This window comes from Macrotis lagotis, chromosome X (genome assembly GCF_037893015.1).
Source record: "Macrotis lagotis isolate mMagLag1 chromosome X, bilby.v1.9.chrom.fasta, whole genome shotgun sequence".
Taxonomy (NCBI): domain Eukaryota; kingdom Metazoa; phylum Chordata; class Mammalia; order Peramelemorphia; family Peramelidae; genus Macrotis; species Macrotis lagotis.
In genome coordinates, this window is record NC_133666.1 from 32,062,206 (window position 1) to 32,081,745 (window position 19,540).

General features: G+C 38.8%; 1 pseudogene; it reads left to right on the forward strand.

Annotated features, from left to right (window-relative positions):
- Window positions 1-609: 609 nt before the first annotated feature.
- On the forward strand, window positions 610-1,323 carry LOC141501464 (protein FAM3C pseudogene; annotated as a pseudogene).
- The last annotated feature ends 18,217 nt before the right edge of the window (window positions 1,324-19,540 follow it).

Below are 19,540 nucleotides of genomic sequence, written 5' to 3' on the forward strand. Positions count from 1 at the left end.
ATTGTATCAAGTTTAAAAAAAAATTCTTACCCAAATGTTCAGGAGGCATTGGGGGATTCAGAGTATTTTTGAAAATAGATAATGATTGGGGCAGATAGATGGTGCAGTGGATAGAGCACCAGCCCTGAAGTTATGAGTCCCTGAGTTCAAATCTGACCTCAGACACTTAATAATTACCTAGCTGTGTGGTCTTGGGCAAGCCACTTAACCCCATTGCCTTGCAAAAACCCTAAAAAAAAAGAGAGAGAGAAAACAGATAATGAATGATCAATTAAATCAGTTTCACATGGGAAGGGGCTGGGGTGAACCCCGTGGTGGCCAGGACCAAGGAGTTACATGTGGAAAGCCGTGCAGTTGTGTGTGGAGAGCCATGGAGTTTGCAGATCAGAGGAAGGGAGGTGATGAGGATGCTTCTTTTTTGTTTTGGTTTTGGTTTTTGGTTTTTGGTTTTTGCAAGGCAAAAGGGGTTAAGTGGCTTGCCCAAAGCCACATAGATAGGTAATTATTAAGTGTCTGAGACCGGATTTTAACCCAGGTACTCCTGACTCCAGGGCCGGTGCTTTATCCACTACACCACCTAGCTGCCCCCAGGATGCTTCTTTGATGAAATTGTGCCATACACTAAAAACATAAACATGAGGATGGCAGGTGCTGTAAAGTTGGTGATTGCTGTAGGTGGTTGCTGTAGTAGTATTTCTACTGACAGTTTATATCATATCTCAAGTGTTTGAAATAAAATTAGATTCAAATTTAAGAAATTTATTTGCAAGATCAGCATTGCAGATAGCTTATACAAAGCCTCCCAGATATAAATGTGGGATTTCAAAAGCTTGTCCAGAAAAGCATTTTGCTTTCAAAATGGCAAGTGGAGCAGCTAATGTCATTGGCCCCAAAATTTGTTTAGAAGACAATATTCTAATGAGTGGGGTAAAGAATAACATTGGAAGAGGAATCAATGTTGCATTGGTAAATGGAAAAAAAGGAGAAGCATTACGCACTGAATATTTTGATATGTGGGGAGATGTGGCAACTTTTATTGAATTCCTTAAGTCCATTCAAGATGGAACCATCATTTTAATGGGAACATAGGATGATGGAGCAACCATACTCACTAATGAGGCAAGATTACTGATTGCTTCCTTGGGAAGTTCAGCCATTGTTAACCTTGATTTTAGAGACAACTGGGTCTTCTGTGGTGGAAAAGGTATAAACACAAAAAGCCCCTTTGAACAGCACATAAAGAACAACAAAGATACAAACAAATATGAAGGATGGCCAGAAGCTGTAGAAATGGAAGGATGTATTCCCCAAAAGCAAGACTGAATAATCTGAAGAATATTATGTTCCTGATGAGAGTGCAATGAAGGAGTTATTATGATGTAAATAATTTGAGAATATATGTCCATTTTGTCAGTTATGCATGAGTATCAACTCTTCCAAAATCAGGATTATTTATTGCTAACCTAAAGAGTAAACTTGGTAAATAAGTCCACCCTAATCAATCTTTTCTAAGCTATTGTCTCTTTAAAAGCTCAGTATTTAGATTGCTTTAAGTTAAACAACATCTTTAAGATATAGCAATGTCTTTTTTAAGCACACATCGTGAACTCATTATGAGCTTATACTATTGTTTTATAGATACAATTGCTATAAGAATGTGGCCATTGTGAAAAATAAAGAATTTTGTTTGGGGGGAAGCTAAAATTTTTTTTAATATATCTTTTGAAGGCAGTAATCAGTCTTATAAAGAGGTATTTGACTAGTTGTATATATTCTGGAATTTTGCTTTTCAGTTTAATATCTGATAGCTCTCCTACTCTACCTCACTTCCCTACCTTTTCTCCTCACCTCCCACAGAGACTTCTGGTCAATACATTTAGCAAATATAGAATTAAGATGTTTGATATAGAAATATAGATCAGATCTGCAAAAAAGCACAACGAATCCCTTTTTGTAATAAAAAAGCGATAAAAGAAATGTACAAATGTAAATGATTTGAAATGCCACCGAAACAATTTGTATTTATGATACAAGCAAGTTAACTTTGTAGTAGCTATTTGAAGGAAGAACTGATATAGTTTAGCAATGTAGTCACAGAAATAAACAGATTTTTAAAATTAAAAAAATCAGTTTCGCTTTCCGCGTGGGCGAGGCGGCTCCGTTCCGGGCATGGAGCTCGAAAAAGCCGGAGGCTGGTGCCCCGTGCCGACCTTGGAGATACACAGCCCGGAGGAAGCTGGCCATGCTGGGAGTCTGGAGTATTACTCAAGAGCAAACCAGTGACTTGACAATTGGAAATGGAGATGGCATCAGCTGAACTTGAAGTCACTACAATTGGATTAATTTGTTTTCCTGGTCCAGATGCTGTGATCTCTTGAAATTGGTGAAAATGAATTGATCAGAGTTGACTTCATCTGCCCAAGCAAAGGTGAAGATACTGAAAAGCATGAAATGTCAGAGATAGGAAAAAACTGATCTCGTCAAAACTTCAGAAAACTAAACATTATGTAAAGTTGAAAGGAATGCTTCCAATGAATAATCAGAAGTGACTTGATGCAACTTCCAAGTTAGGGCCCTTTGGAGGATTTGAAAAGAGGAACAAAACATAGTATGCTGTTGAAGTTATATACAACAAATTTTTAATAAAGTGACATTTTACATTAAAAAAAATCAGTTTCACATGAAGGAGAAGAGGCTACACAACCAATTTTGGGAGAAAAATCTCAGGGTTTTAGTGGGTTTCAAGTTTGAAATGAATCCATTTTGAAGTTAAAAAGGCACTTTAGTGATCACACAGACTCAGAGACCAACTAAAGGTATCCACTACCTAGAGGGAAAAAAATCCATTTGATAAAAAGTCATCCAATCTGCACTGGAAGAGTTGTATAGTAGTAATCTCCAAACTTTTTTGATCATGACCCCCTATGAGTAAAAAATATTTCATATCTCCCAATATGTTTATTTATAAATTACATGGATGTTCCTCTGTGCTAATAACTTTATTATTGTTGTTGTTTGGTTATTTCAGTCATGTGATCCCATTTGGGGTTTTCTTGGCAGAGATACTAGAGTGGTTTTGCCATTTCTTTCTCTAGTTCATTTGACAGATGAAGAAACTGAGGTAAACAGGGTGAAGTGAGTTGCCCAGGTCATACAGTTAGTGAGTGTCTGAGGTTGGATTTGAACACATGAAAAATGAGTTTTCCTGACTCCAGGCCCAGAACTCTAATCACCACAGTACCACCTAGCTGCCCAGTGCTAATAATGACATATGTTATAAAACCTTGTATAAAAAACAGACATTTAAAAAGACTGACCCTAAAAAAGGAAATGATATTTGATCCTAGACTTTATTGGGGACTACTAGAATTTACTGGGGAGTGGAGTGACATGAGTCAGAGCTGCACTTTAGATACACCATTTGAGCAGTTGACTAGAGGATGGATTGGAGTGGGGAGAGACTTGAAGCAAGAGAGACCCGTTTGCAGTTTCCTGCTGAAGAGTAGGCTTTTAAAAAAGAAAGAATCTAGGCTAAAGAAGATGATGGCTCAGGGGTGGAGGGAATCAAGAGAAAGGCTCAGCTGTGAGAGACATGGAAGTAGAAACAGCAAGACTTGAAAACCAATTGGATGCATGGCATAAGGAAGATGAAGGAGTTGCAGGGAACAAGGTTCCTGGAGTCTTAGGTGGCTGGAAGGACGATGGCGCCCCCTCTCCAGGAAAAGGGGAAGTTCACACAACTGTCAAAGACCAGAACTCTGCTCAACACAGGTCAAACGTGATTTCAAAGGACCCATGATGAAGCACTCTGCATGGAATCAAGATGCAGTATGTATATAGACGTAGTATATATGTTTATATACATATGTGTGGTGTGTGCAGCATATATGAAGTATATGTGTGATGCTGTGTGTATATGTAGAATATATAATGCTAGATTATTAAAGTAATTGTTGCTGTTATTGTTTTGTCCTTGTTCTCAAAAGAGGACCATGACTTCAGGGAGGTGATGTAGTGACTTGTAAGTGAATTAGATTTAGGTGAGACAGGGCTCACTCACTCAACTATTTCCTCCCGAGCCCTCTGGGTCCAATGGCCAGATATGGATCAGGATGGCTGGAGATGAGCCCTGATCTTGTGGGAGACATTGACCTTTTTAAGGCTAGGGTCTTGCATAACTCTGTTTGACTGAGGCAATGCCCATTCAGTGATCAAAGCTAAGAAAGAAAGGAGACAGAGGTGGACCTTTCTAACCTAGTTGGGGAGAGGGAAGAAGGGGGAATAAGTCTGAGAAAGAAAGACCTTCATGGTTTCTGACCAAAACAGAAACAACTGCTATTTACATTCACTCTTATTCAATCAGGATCCAAATAAAGGCCAAGTGGGGCTTGGCCTGGGACCTGTTGTTGGTCAATTGAGGAGAGCCAGACTATCTGGGGCCTATAAACCCCAAGATATCTAGCCAAGTTTTGGCCATCAAACATTTATATCCTTTCTATGATTTCTCTGTCATCACATTCAACTGAGATCAATGTATAACATGGAACCAATGTAAAGACTAACAGAGGGGTGGCTAGGTGGTGCAGCGGATAAAGCACCGGCCCTGGAGTCAGGAGTACCTGGGTTCAAATCCAGTCTCAGACACTTAATAATTACCTAGCTGTGTGGCCTTGGGCAAGTCACTTAAACCCATTTGCCATGCAAAAAGAAAACCTTAAAAAAAAAAGACTAACAGAATGCCTTCTGTGGGGGGTGGGGGATGGGGGGTGGGGGAGAATGGGAAAAAAATTGTAAAACTCAAAATTAATAAAATCTTTCTTTTAAAAATGATATCCTTTCAATGGAGTGCTGGCATGTAGTGAATAATGTATATTATAGATACACACATGTAAGTACATGTATACACATGCACATATACATGTGTATACATGTGGGTGGGTGTGCACAACATTCACTATATCCTGTAACCTATGTATACTAAATATATAGGTATATGTGTGTATACACATGGCTAATATTTGTCACAAGGTTTTTTTTTAATGGATAGGGAGAGATAGGAGAGAGAAAACAGATTTTTGTTCATTAAAAAAATAATTTAAGGGGCTGCTAGGTGGTGTAGTGGATAAAGCACCAGCCTTGGAGTCAGGAGTACCTGGGTTCGAATCCAGTCTCAGACACTTAATAATTACCTAGCTGTGTGGCCTTGGGCAAGCCACTTAACCCCATTTGCCTTGCAAAAACCTAAAAAAAATAAATAAAATAAAATAATTTAAAACAGGAACATGTGAGTTTTGAAAAGAGATAGGTTTGAAAGAGAGGTCATATAGTGAGAGCAGAGATGCCACTCTCTATCCATCCATCCATCCATCCCTCCATTCCTCCATCCATGCTTGCTCATCCAATGTGACTCACTCTGGCCCATATAAAAGGGAAAGAGGGAGGCAAGGCCATCACTGCCCTCCATTGCCATCTACTCTCTTTGGGTGCCTGCTGTAGTCACCTAGAGGGGAAGGGGAAAGGGCTGAAGATGGAATTTTCCCAATAGCATCCACCATGTTACTGTGTATAGTGGTTAATTAGGAGTTTGTTTATTTTTTTATTCTTTTTCTAAATAATATTTTATTCTTTCCCCAATACATATCATGAAAATTTTAGCATTTATTTTTACAAGATTTTGAGGTACAAATTTTTCTCCCTCCCCTCCCCTCTTCTGAAATTGGTAGACAGTTTGATATAGTTTATATGTGTGGTTATCACATAAAACATAGTAATCTTAGTTATAGCATCAGGTTTAGAAAGGGGAGGCTGGGCAGCTAGTACACCTGAGGGAGGGGCAGTTGTATAAGGAGTAGAGAAATGGCAAGGAGAAATATTGCGTGGGACTCAAGCTCTGGTTATCATAGAGAGTGCCTTCTCATCCTCTGATTGGTTACCAATCACTTGGAGTCAGATCATGGCCTTCCTTGGCTAACACAACACAGATCTAGGAGGCCTCCATCTGTACTTTAGAGAAAGGAAGGAGAAGCCCACTACCATCCAAAACAGACTCTTCCCAATTGTGGATAATCCTAATTGTCAGAAAACATTTACTAACATATAAACTCAGTCTTCCACTCATTGTTTCTAGTTCTGCTCTCTGGGGCCAAACAGAGCAACATTATTTCCTTTTCTTTTAGGCAGTCCCACACTATTTGAAGATAGCAGTCTCCTCTTTCTCTACCATGTCCATCCCAATTTTTTTTTCTCTGGGTCCTTCATTGTCTTAGTACGGTCCCCTAGCTATGTGCATACACATGGCTAATATTTGTCACAAGGGTTTTTTTTTAGGTTTTTGCAAGGCAAGTGGGGTTAAGTGACTTGCCCAAGGCTACACAGTATGTAATTATTAAGTGTCTGAGTCTGGATTTGAACTCAGGTCCTCCTGACTCCAGAGTTGGTGTTCTATCCACTGCACCACCTAGCCGCCCTTACAAGGGGTTTTTTTAATGGATGAGGAGAGATAGGAGAGAGAAAATAGATTTTTGCTCATTAAAAAAAAATTTTAAACCAGGAACATGTGCGTTTTGAAAAGAGATAGTTTTGAGAGAGAGGTCATATAATGAGAGCAGAGATGCCACTCTCCATCCATCCATCCATCCATCCTAGATCACAACTTATCAGTGTTCTGAAAATATTGTCTAAATCTTGCCCCAATACTCCAGATGTGATGTCAGTGGGGAGAGTGCAGCAAGACTCTAATTGCCCTAGACCTATGTATTATGACTTTCATGAAGTAGTCTAAGATCCCAGATCATTTAGTCAAATTATAAATGCCATTGACACTCATTAAGGCAAGTTGGGAATTCATTAGGTGCTCTGCTCTTGGTAGAGAGAGTGCCAGCAGATGTCCAGATAATTGAAATCATTCATCACCATTATATCTGTGCCTCCATAGCAGGGTGCTTGGGATCGTTGCTTGAATTTCTCATCCCTCTGTTTCTGGTTTTTGTACATAGATTCTGATGACATTTTTCACTTCTCTTTTTGCTTCAGTTGATCTTTACTCAAATCCTCTCTATTATAGTTCCTTGATTTCTTTCCCACAGGTATAACTGGGACTGATAGTTCAAAGACACAATATAAGGAGGAAGAAGAGAGGGGGGCTGAAATGCTTTCAGGAAATTCTAAAGCTTCCTTAACAACTCCAAATTCCTTCCAGAAACAAAAGACCATCTTTTAATAGCAATATTCTATGGGTGTAAGGCATGGAAAACAAGAGGAACTAAGGATGAGGATCTCATGGCAGTCAATGGCAAAGTAGGTTTGTGTTAAATGGAAGATGGTTGTAACATAGAAGACACAAAAACAGTGTGAAGGAGGCAATCTGAATACACTAGAAAAAGAAGATGGGTCAGACACATGAGGGGAGCAAGGGATGGATAGTAAGTGAACGATCCCCAGTGTCTTACCAGCATCCTGAATATATCTGAAAAAATCAAGGCCTCTAGTGCACTGGGTGGGCCTATTGAGGGGAACTTAATGGGAGAAATAGGAGGATTAAATAGAGGTAGATGGGCTGTAATCTGTATTGTTGGGAGGAACTCTACAAACCCAGAGGCCCAGTGGAGTTTACATTGCTAATCTATACCCCTCCTACCTTTTAATCTATTCCATTTCTTTTGAATCCAGTATACTCCTAATCCAGTCAGAGGTCCCATTTCCCCACCTCTCAGTGATACTTTTTTTATTTTTATTTTTTTAGGTTTTTTGCAAGGCAATGGGTTAAGTGGCTTGCCCAAGGACACACAGCTAGGTAATTATTAAGTGTCTGAGGCCAGATTTGAACTCTGGTACTCCTGACTCCAGGGCCAGTGCTCTAACCACTGTACCACCTAGCCTCCCCTCAGTGATACTTTTTTTTTAGATTTTTCAAGGCAATGAATGGGGTTAAGTGGCTTGCCCAAGGACACACAGCTAGGTGATTATTAAGTGTCTGAGACCAGATTTGAACACAGGTACTCCTGACTCCAAGGCCGGTGCTCTATTCACTGCGCCACCTAGCTGCCCAATAGCATTTCTTTTCAGTTATTCTTTTTTGTTTGTTTGTTTGTTTGTTTTTTAGGGTTTTGCAAGGCAAATGGGGTTAAGTGGCTTGCCCAAGGACACACAGCTAGGTAATTATTAAGTGTCTGAGACCGGATTTGAACCCAGGTCCTTCTGACTCCAAGGCCGGTGCTTTATCCACTACGCCACCTAGCTGCCCCTCAGTGATACTTTTGATAGCAAATTTGCCTCCTTATATTAGGTGCCCTAGGGAGCTAGGTGGTGCCATGAATAGAGGGTCAGCCATGGAATCAGAAGGACCTGAGTCTCAGACAATTACAAGCTGTGAAATCCTAAACAAGTCATTTCACCCTCTCTCAGTTTCCTCATCTGTAAAAGCAACTGGAGAAGGCACTCCAGTATCTTTGCAGAGAAAACCCCAAATGGGGTCACAGAGAGTCAGACACGCCTAAAAGTCGACTGAACAACAAAAATCAGGAGCTCTAGTTTGAATACTTTGCTTGATGCAATTATGGATAGGTATAAACCCGATGCCAGAGGTTTATTCCTGTCTCCTTTCTTGAATTGTGTCTTCTGAAAATGTAAGTTTATCTCTCTTGTTGAAAGCTCTTTTGGGGGGGGAAGCTAGGTGGCGCAGTGGATAGAACACTGGTCCTGGAGTCAGGAGGACCTGGGTTCAAATCCGGTCTCAGACACTTAATAATTCCCTAGATGTATGACCTTGGGCAAGTCACTTTATCCTACTGCCTTGCAAAAACAAACAAAAAAGCTTTTTGATTAAATTTATGAACTTCTGGACAAATATGTTTTTACCACTCCTAGCTAGCCCAACATGCCATAGGTTCATAGAATCATATATTGAAAGCTGTAAGGAGCCTCAGAGGCCTACCCATTCATTTCACAGATGAGGAAATTGAGCCCCAAGGAGGTAAAGTAATTTTCCTGAAGTCATCCAGATAGTAAGTGTCACAGGTAGGATTTGAATTCAGGTCTTCTGATTCCAGAACCAGTATTCTTTCCACTGTACCACAGACTCTTCCAGGCTAACATTTTAACCCAAATCATGTCCCCAAATAACATTTTCTTCATCAGATGTCAAACCTTTTCCAATGAGTCAGTCAATTTTGCTAAGTTGACTCCCCCCCACGCACTTTTTCATTCTTTCTATAAAAGATGTTTGGAGAGGGGGGGAGAAGGATACTTAGGGAAATGTAGGTGATCTAAATACAACAGAAATCAATGTTCATTTTGTAAAATGAACTACTCGCCATTCCAAGGAGACGACTTGCTTTCCCACCTCTATGATTTGCTTCTACAGTATTATTCTCAGATATTGATCTTCTCCCTCATCCCAGTCTGTCAAAATCTTTCTATCCATCAAAGTCCAGCTCAAATGCCCCTCCGTTATGAACCTTTTCCTGAATGAGATCTCATTTCTTTTCATTTTATCACATTTACATTTTCCCCCTTGTATATGGCATTATGGATATTTTTGTCATATCATCCACTTTAGACTGAGATCTTTGGAGGCAAAGGTTTATCTTTTTTGAAACTATGAGAAATATTTATTAAGGATCTGGGCTCAAGGGCCTATATGAAATTCTGTGGGGAACACACACACACACACACACACACACACACACACACACACACACACCCCTATCATACAGATGTAGAATGGGAAGGGACCTCAGAAGTTATCTAAACCAATCTTCTCAATGTATAGAGGACAAAACTAAGGTCCAGAGTTGTAATTTGCCCCCAGGGTTACATTTGCTAATAAATATAGCAGAACTTAGACTGGAATTCAGGTCTCTGACTCCAGAGTCAGTTCCTTTTACCCAAGCACCTCACATTCATTCAACAAAAAACAAAGGCCAGTAAGACAAGTCTTAAAAGAATGAGCAAGTTTTTTGTTGTTTTTTTTAATGACTAGTGCAACACCAAAGGGGAAAATAAACCAGTAGGAACTTGGAAAACACCCACAACGCAGGGAACTCCAATTATGCAAGAAAATGCTAGAAGTCCAATACATCTACTCATATGACTTTAAATAAGATTAAAGAATAATGACCACAAAAAAAGAAATCTGCTCTGCTAAGGAAAGGCAGCATTAAATGTATTCATTGTCTTACAGGAGGGGAAGGAATCCAAATCCTAAATAGAGGCTGCAAACAGTAGAACTGGCACCCAAAGGGAAGAGTCCTGAGCCCAGTCTTTATCCTCCACCTTGGAAGTATTTAACACCCCATCCCTACTTGGGTTGCTGCAGTTCTCTTCCAGCTCCTCTCTCCTCTGAAACATGAATTTGTGTGTGGATCTGCGTGGATGTGTGGGTGAATATGTAAGTGTATGTGTGTATAAATATATAGTGATAGCTATATACACACATAGAAGTGTGTCAGAGGCTGCATATAGATATATAGAGAACTGTGTGTATATATATATAAGAGTATGTGTGAGCATGAACGGTTGAGTGTACATATACAGAAGTGTGCACGTGGGGTGGCTAGGTGGTACAGTGGATAAAGCACTGGCCCTGGAGTTAGGAGTACTTGGGTTCAAATATGACCTCAGACACTTAATAATGACCTAGCTGTGTGGCCTTGGGCAAGCCACTTAACACCATTTGCCTTGCAAAAACCTAAAAAGAAAACCTTAAAGAAGTGTGTACATGAAGGTGTGTACTTGTAGCTATGTGTAAGTATGTTTATATGAGCACATATATGTAGTTAAGTATATATTTGAATTATGTGAATCTATATGAGTGTATGTGACATATGTGTGAGTATTTATGCATACATTCATGCATATCAATATGAGTATATGTGTGTGTAACTGTGTGTATTCTGTGGATATATATAGTGTGTGTATCTGGATGTGAGCATGTATTGTACATGAGTGCATGCATATAAACACATATATGTGTGAGCAGCTAAATGTTAATATGTATGTGACCGGGTGTGTGTGAGTGTTTGTACATGCATGTGATTATACATGTGTGTGGGTATATGCCTGTCCATGTGTACATGTATTGTGTTTGTGTGTATGAGAGTAAGTGCATGTATATGTTAATATTAATAGGAGTGTGTGTGTGTGTGAGTGTGCATATGGGAGTGTCACTATTCTGCTATATATGAGTATATATGTGGATGTGTGTATATGTGAGTAGAGATGTGGGTGTATTTGAATATATCTGTCTAAGTAGATAAAGGTGAATACATATGTGTGAGAGTATGAGAGTGTGTGTATGTATGCATGTGGGTCTGTGTTGAGATGTGTGCGTGTGAGTGTTGTCTGTGTGTATATCCACTGTGTGAATGTCTCTATATTTGCAGATGCAGAAGGGGGAGTGTGTGTATGTGTGTTTGAGTGTGTGTGTGAATATGTGGATCGAAATATCATCAAAGTTTATGAAGGTTTCAAACCTATATTCTTGGTAAAAAATCTGATTTCTTACTATTGCAAGTATAGCTAAAAAAACAAAACAAAACAAAACAAACTAAAAAAAGAAAAAGCAAGTATAGCATGGGATCTGGCCATATGGAAATTGTCATCTCAGGAAGGCAGATGAGTGCAAAGCCAGAAACTTGTCCTGTTGCTGTTATATTTTAATCCTGGAAAAAAGTTAAGTATGCACCCTTGTCTAGACAAGCTGGCATTGTATAAGGATGATATTTTTTATGAGAATTGGTACAACCTAATAGACTGGCCTCCAAGGAGGTTTAATTCTCATATTTTCCTTATCTTTGTTTATATATCAACATCCTGGTCTCCCTCTGCTCGTGGTGGTCATTTCCATAATGGCCTCTACCTATAGGTTTTGTGGGAAATCTTAGAGGATAAATTTCATGTATAACTTGATATTTTTGTCATTTTATGTTAACCCTAAATTATTCAATTTTACAGTATACTTTTGTAAGTCTATATCTCGGTGAGTGTATGTGTGTGTCTATGTATATATGGATATGTGTATATACATATGCACAGGAGTGTGTGTGCTAGTGTGTGTGAGTGTCTGTAGGTGACTGTGCGTGTGTGAATATACACACATATACAGACACATGAATGGGTACATTAGCATATGTGTGTTGGTGTGCATGAGTAGATAGGTGTGCGAGTATATGTTGCATTGTGAGCACATATGTGTTGTCAGTATGTGTGAGTGACTATATGTGTGTTTATACTATGGAAGGCATGTCAGTTTGTGTATATATATGTAAATTGTGTGGATTAGTATATATTGAATGAGTGGATATATCTGAGTAGAGATTTGTGAGTACATGTGTGTGGGAGTGTGCTTAGATACATACATGTGTGCATGAGTCTATGTTGCTATATATATATATATATATATATATATATATATATATATATATATATTATGTGTATGTGAGTGGGTGTGTGGGTATGGGGTGTGTGTGAATGGGTGGGTATGTGGGTTTATATATGTGGGGGTAGATAGAGCTAGATGATATAGACATATGTGCATAAGTGGATAGAAATGTTTTATGTGACTATATGTGCATAATTATATGTGTGTATAAAACTATATGCAAGTGTGTATGTGTAAGTACATATGTGTATGTATTCATGTAGCTGTGTCTGAGTATATATGAATTTCTATGTGCATACATACATGAGGGTGTGAGCATAAATTCATATACACACATGTGACTGGGCAAAGTGTGTACATGAGAATAAATTATGTGCCTATATTGAATGAGTGTGCATGTGTATAAACATATGAGTGTTCATGTGGCTGTATATGTATACATATAGGTAAGTGTGCATGCATACTCACAAAGCACATGTTCTCACATGTGCATGCAAACACATATATACTCACATACCATTACACAAAGATACCCACACATAACATAATCAAATACAAATTCATATATATATATATATATATTCACATGTAAACACACACTGCCATGTTCCCAAACATGTATGCTCATGTACATGTGTGTTTGTGCATGTGTATGTAATCTGTGTATAGTGAGGATATATGTGGTTCTGTGTGGATATAAGTCTGTGTGAATATGTATCCATGTGAATTATATGAGTATATAAATGTGTGTATATATCCACGATCATGTGTAAATTAGCATGTGTCTATATGTGTGAGTATATATGTAATTATATTTATGTCAATGTATATATGTGAATGTCGTGTCAAGTGTGCATATTTACATATAAATGAGTGTCTAAATATGAGATACTATTGATGGGAATAAATATAGGTGAGAATATGTGTGCATTTATGTGATCTGTGTACAGGTGAGAATGCCTGGTGTGTGGGTAGGTATGTGTGCATTTTCCTATACACATACATGTGGTTTATATGTATGTGTGGGTGTATATGTGAGCATATATGAGAGTATTGTATGTGAGTTTGCATTCTGTGTCTATGCATAGTGTACGTACATGTATATATGTGTCTGTCTGTTTAAACATACTTAGACACTGTGTGTATGTGAGTATATGTGGGTGAATAGACATATGATCTATAATACTTGTGTGTCTATGTGAGTAGATTCCATGTTTATGTGTACATTTGAGTAGATATGCACGTTTGAGTATATGTGGATGCATTTATAACTGAGTGTGTGGGTCTATGAGCATATACATGTGCATTTGAGTCTATGTGTGAGTGTATGTATACTCATATTAAACATGTCTACATGAATATGTGTGGTGGGGTTGATTCTATTCCAGTGGAGATCTACAAACTGGGGGATCCATTGCTCATTCAAAAACTGAATGAAATTTTCCAGGCAATATGGCATGAAGAGGTTATCCTCCAAGAATTCAAGGATGCATCCATCATCCACCTGTATAAAAGTAATGGGGAATAGATTGTACTGTGTCATGCATTGCCAGTGCTAGGTCAGTGTTTGGGAGGCTCTGAAGGAAAGTGCAGAAGAGAAGAGGTAGGAGACAGCCTACCAAACTGAAGGTCTACAGAGCTATTGGGCTGACCTCATGGCTATATGCCTGTGACGCCTGGCCAGTCTACCAGGGTCATGTCAGGAAACTGAATCCTTTCCATTTGAATTTTCTTAGAAACATTCTGAGGATGCCCTAGCTGGAGAAGATCCCAGACACGGAGGTCCTTTCTCAAACTAAACTGTCAAGCATTCAAACATCACTACCCAAAGAACAACTCTGATGGTCTAGTTATGTTATTCAAATGTCAAACACCCTCTGGTCAGGAAAACAGTCTTACGAAGAACTCATACAAGGGGGTCAGAAAAGTTGAAACAAGGACACTCCTATTATGGGAGATACCGGCACGGGACAGCCCAGTATGTCATGTCTTCATCAGAAAGGGTGCTAGGCTCTGAGCAAAATAGAACTGAAATAGCTCAAAGGAAATGTTAAATGAGCAAGTTTAGCAGACTTATCCCAGGTGTTCACATGGACTATTTGTTTACTATTGGTAGAGCCTTCCAAGCTTCTATGAGACTCATTAGTCCTATTTGCATGTCTCTAACAAACTGATGTTGCTTTGGTTTTCTTTGATAACAAAAGACAAGAATCAACCAACCAACATACAACCGTGTGTGTGTGTGTGTGTGTGTGTGTGTGTGTGTGTGTGTGTCTTCAGGATTTATTCAAACTTAGAACACACAGTGTATGTGGTTTCTCTTAAAATATTTTGATTTTTAATCAGAGAGTTATATGTGGTTAAATGTGTAATGTAATATAAAGTATGCTTTCATAACACATAGAAAGGATCGTTCATGAAGGCTAACATGAGTAATGATGTGCTACTGGTATTCCTTTCCCCTCCATCTTCCTCCCATCCAATAATCTGAAGAAGAGTCTAATAGGCAATGTTAACATTCTTTTTACTTTTATTTATTTTAGCAAAGCTGCCATGCACTGATGCAGTCCTATAGGGTTTTGGTGGAGGTTTTTGGTCATAAAAGGAAAATATTTACAAGCTTGTTCTTAAATGCAGACTTTGATATAATCTCTAGGAATGACATTAATGGGGAAAAGTAAATTGACTTTACACTGCTTTACATAACTCTTTTGAATGTGTTCTGATGCAAACATGTAGTATTTAGCTTGCCCTTACCATTAAGGCTAGGGCAGATAGGTGATGCAGTGAGAATTGGCTATGGAGTCAGGAGGACCTGAAATCAAATCTGACCTCAGATACAATAATTAGTTGGCTGTGTGACCTTGGGCAAGTCACTTAACCCTACTGTTTTTGCAAAAATCAAAATACAATATAAGAAGAACATTATTGTTATTTAAAAATAAAAACAGGGGGGTGACTAGGTAGCACAGTGGATAGAGCACCAGTCCTTGAGTCAGGAGTACCTGAGTTCAAATCTGGCCTCAGACACTTAATAATGACCAAGCTGTATGGCCTTGGGCAAGCTACTTAACCCCATTGCCTTGCAAAAACCTAAAAATATATATAAAATAAAAAACACATAAAAGGTACATATATGTATATAAACTGTATTTCGAAGAGTTGTTTTGGAAAAATATACCCAAATAGTACATCAAACTTGGAAATAGTACCCTTCACGGTGTGGATTCTGTTGACCAGAGCTGTGCTGAAAAATTATTTCAAGAGTGGATAATAAGGAAAAGATACTCTCTTAGCTTCGCTTTGCCATTTTTAGAATTTTTGTATTCTTAGATTAATTAAAGTTCAAATCAAATACATAATAAGTTATGAAACAGTGGATGAAGCAAATGTTAAATGACATTAGCAGAAGTGAGTTTGAGGAGTTTTCAAAGGTCATAGGCATTTTTAATAGAATAGACTTTTTCATATTTTTCATTTAGCAGTTAACCTTCCTGTTCTCTACTTTTCTGTCTAAATCAAATTCCTATATAACATAGTTGCATGTCTTTTTGGGAAATAGTATTTGATAAGTTTGAAGTTGTAGCAATAATATTCAAACATTCTGTAAGTTTCTGAATTGAATTTAAGGTCACCTGGAATCTGGAGAAACATAGGAATAGATAAATAACACTGAGAAAGATGTGAACGGCTTGTTTGGCCCTTGGATTTCAGAGCAGAAGATGGCCTAGAGGCCACTTGGAATGTAGAAAGTATTGAGACTACATTTTTGTAAATTTAGACATTTTTATTTTTATTTTCTTCTATTAACTTAAAGAACATGTATAAATCCTTAGAAGTGAGTATAATTGATTTTGGTCCCTGAAATTTGATGTTGCTTTGACCGTTTCCTCTTTTTTCTTCCATACCTGTGCAACTATTTTCCTACCTTTTAGTCCTTGCAGAGGTAACAGTATATCTTATAGTGGAGAGCAGAGTTATTTTTGCTACAAAATTGAGAATGAAAACTTGACATGCATGATTATTTCCTTTTTAAAGACACTTGTTTATCACTCTGTTCAAATGTAAATGTTCTTCTATGCTTTTGGAATAAATTTGTTTTTAACTTATACATATATGTGTGTGTATCTATATCTATATCTCTATATACCTATACAGTCATATAGACACACAAATAGAGTGTGCATACACATATTGTTAAATAATATATTCTTTAAATGCACAGTATATAATTTATTTGTATCCATGTATACATAGATATAGTCACACATAGACATACACATATACAGACACATGCATAGTGACAAATGTGTGTGTTTTGTGTGGTTTTATGCATTTTCCTATGTATAAGTATATGTGTCTGTAGTTGAGGATCTGTGTGTATATCAATGTGTGTTGGTCTATATGTGTGGGTATGTTTATATGGCTGTGTGCCTATGTGCATGTGTGTCTGTGTGTTTTCGTGTGTTAGTGTAGTGTATAATGTGTATTCTATATATGTGAGTATATATGCAGATATGCCAAGTGGATATGTAGTTGTGACTATATGTGTGTGTGAATGTGTGTCTGTGAATATCTATATTCGAATGAATATATGTCTATGTGAGATTGTGTTTATTGTGTATGTGAAAATATGTGTATCTGTACACATATGTGAGTGTGTGTGCAAATATAAGTCTTGTGAGTATGTCTGTGAGTGTATTAATTTGCATGCAGATGTAGGTACAGATGCATACATATATTCATGATTGTGTGCATGAGTTTATTTGTGAGTGTGTATATGTGAGAAAATATTCAGTGTGTGTGAGAATATATATGAATATGTACTGTTGTGTGAAGGAGTTTTTGTGTGGAAAATTTATATATGAGTGTGTATATGTGAGTATATATATGAGTAAAGCACATATATGTGGGTATATGAATCTATATGTAAAGTCACAGACAAATTGATGTATGAGTATATCTGTGGGTATGTATGTATATACATGTGAGTTAATGTTTGTCCTTCATTCTTGAAGGAAACCAAGCTATCAGGGAGGCAATGCACATGAATTGGATTTGGGGGGTGGGGGAGGAGTTTGCTATAATGAGTCAGTAACCTCACTTTGTCCTTCAGAATCATGTGGATCCAGGGGCAGATATAAAGAAAGGCGCCTGGAGGTAATCGTGGATGTAAGGTAATCAGGGTTCACTGACTGGCACAAAGTTACACAGTAGGAGTAAAACGTCTAAAGTAATTCTCGAACTTCCGCACTCCGGACTACAAGTTCTATCCACTGCGCACCTCGCTACGCAATGTGTACCGGAGTTGTGCTCCTGCTCTGGCCACCTTAGGCGATGGGAAGAACAAGTCTGAGGAATACTGTTGAGACTTTGTAGGCTACCTGGTGATCCCCAACGTCACTAGTCTTAGCAGGTATGCTTCCCAGTCTAATCCTGGTCTTTTGCAGGAGTCTAGGCCTGTGGGACTTGAGCACTCCTCGGTAGGCCTCAGTGCTGCACTTCCGGGTTTCGGTGCCGAGACCTTCCTTTTTCCAGGGCTTTCCCCATCCACCGTTCAGCATTGGGGTTGCCTCTCACTTTGAATGGGCTTTTGTCCCCCTGGTTTCGAGGATACTTTCCCCTGAAGGCTGTAGGGCAAGTGACTACAATCTCAACTGTTGCTTGTGTCTGTTCCCGGCACCCCGCGATTGTGGAAAAGTGGCGGTGCCTGCCCTAGTCTAGTGGACTAGGCCGGGTGAGGTGACTCTATGTGGTGGTGACCCCGATGGGGTGGCGAAGTTGCTGTGTGTCATGTCACCAGGCATGATGCTACGGGCTGACTGAGTGACTGGCTTGTGTGACTGTACATATGTGTTATTGAGTATGTATCTGTATGTATGTTTATACCTATGTGTCATATATAGACATATGTGAGTCTGGATGTCTATATGTGTGCAAAATAGAAATATAAAAGTTATCAGCATTGAAGCTCATTGGACATCCTGGCCCTCAGGGACCCCAGGCATTCTCCAGTTTTTTACCAATGTCACTCAAACTATGAACTCAAACTCTTCAGGTACTTAAGATTCTTTCAGAATATCCAAAAGGTCAAAACTATTTTCACAACACTCAAATATAATTTATAATACAATATATACATACATACTGTATACACACACACACACACACAGATACATAGAAATGCATATACATATAGATCCCATATAACCCAAATCTTTTTGAGGGGAGTATCCTCACTAAATTCTCAGACGACAAAGGGGTCCTGATACTTAAAACTTAGAAACCACTGCTTTCTCCTATTTTCTCTCTGTCCCCACCAATCTCCTGAGACAGACTCGATGGAATATGCATACAAAGGGAAGGACCCACAGACACACAAGAAGGACACAAAGACAAATGTATGGACACACAGACAGACAGAACAGAGGGATACAAAGACAGACAAAAACAGAGGGACACACAGAAACAAAGAACAGAGGGACACACAGACAAGACAGAGACACACAGACAGACAAAATAGAGGGACACAGACAGACAGAACAGAGAGACACACAGACAAAACAAAGGAAAACACAGACAAAAACACAGGGACACACATACAGACATATCTCCTCAGGTGGGCAGGTACATAACACAGTGAATACAGTACTAGCCTTGGACTCAGGAGGATAGGAGTTCAAATCCAGCCTCAGACACTTCACACTCACTAGCTGTGTGACCCTGCACAAGTCACTTCACACTGATTGCCTTGCATCCACAGCCATAAATCAGTTGTCCTGATTTATAACTGATCACTGGATACAGATGAATCCAGAGAACATGAGGCTGCAGACTGTACAGCACCCCCTCAAAATCAATTCATGTGCTTGTCATGGCTTCACTTCCCTGATGTCATGGTCTTCTTTCAGAATGAAACACAACCATTATCTCTCCAGGTCCCTTCTGTCTCCTGAGTTTGAGAAGTTGGGAAGAAGGAAAAAGGAAGATTCAATCAGTTGCAAGGTCCTGTCTAGCCTCACTTACAGTGCTTTCCAAACTGTCTTTTTCTTTACCTTCCTACTAAGAACACTCTATTTCACAGCTTTCCTAGTCCATTTGAGCAGAAGTATGATCACAGTCATGTACTGAGAAAATTCAACTCCAACACCCTTAGTCTGT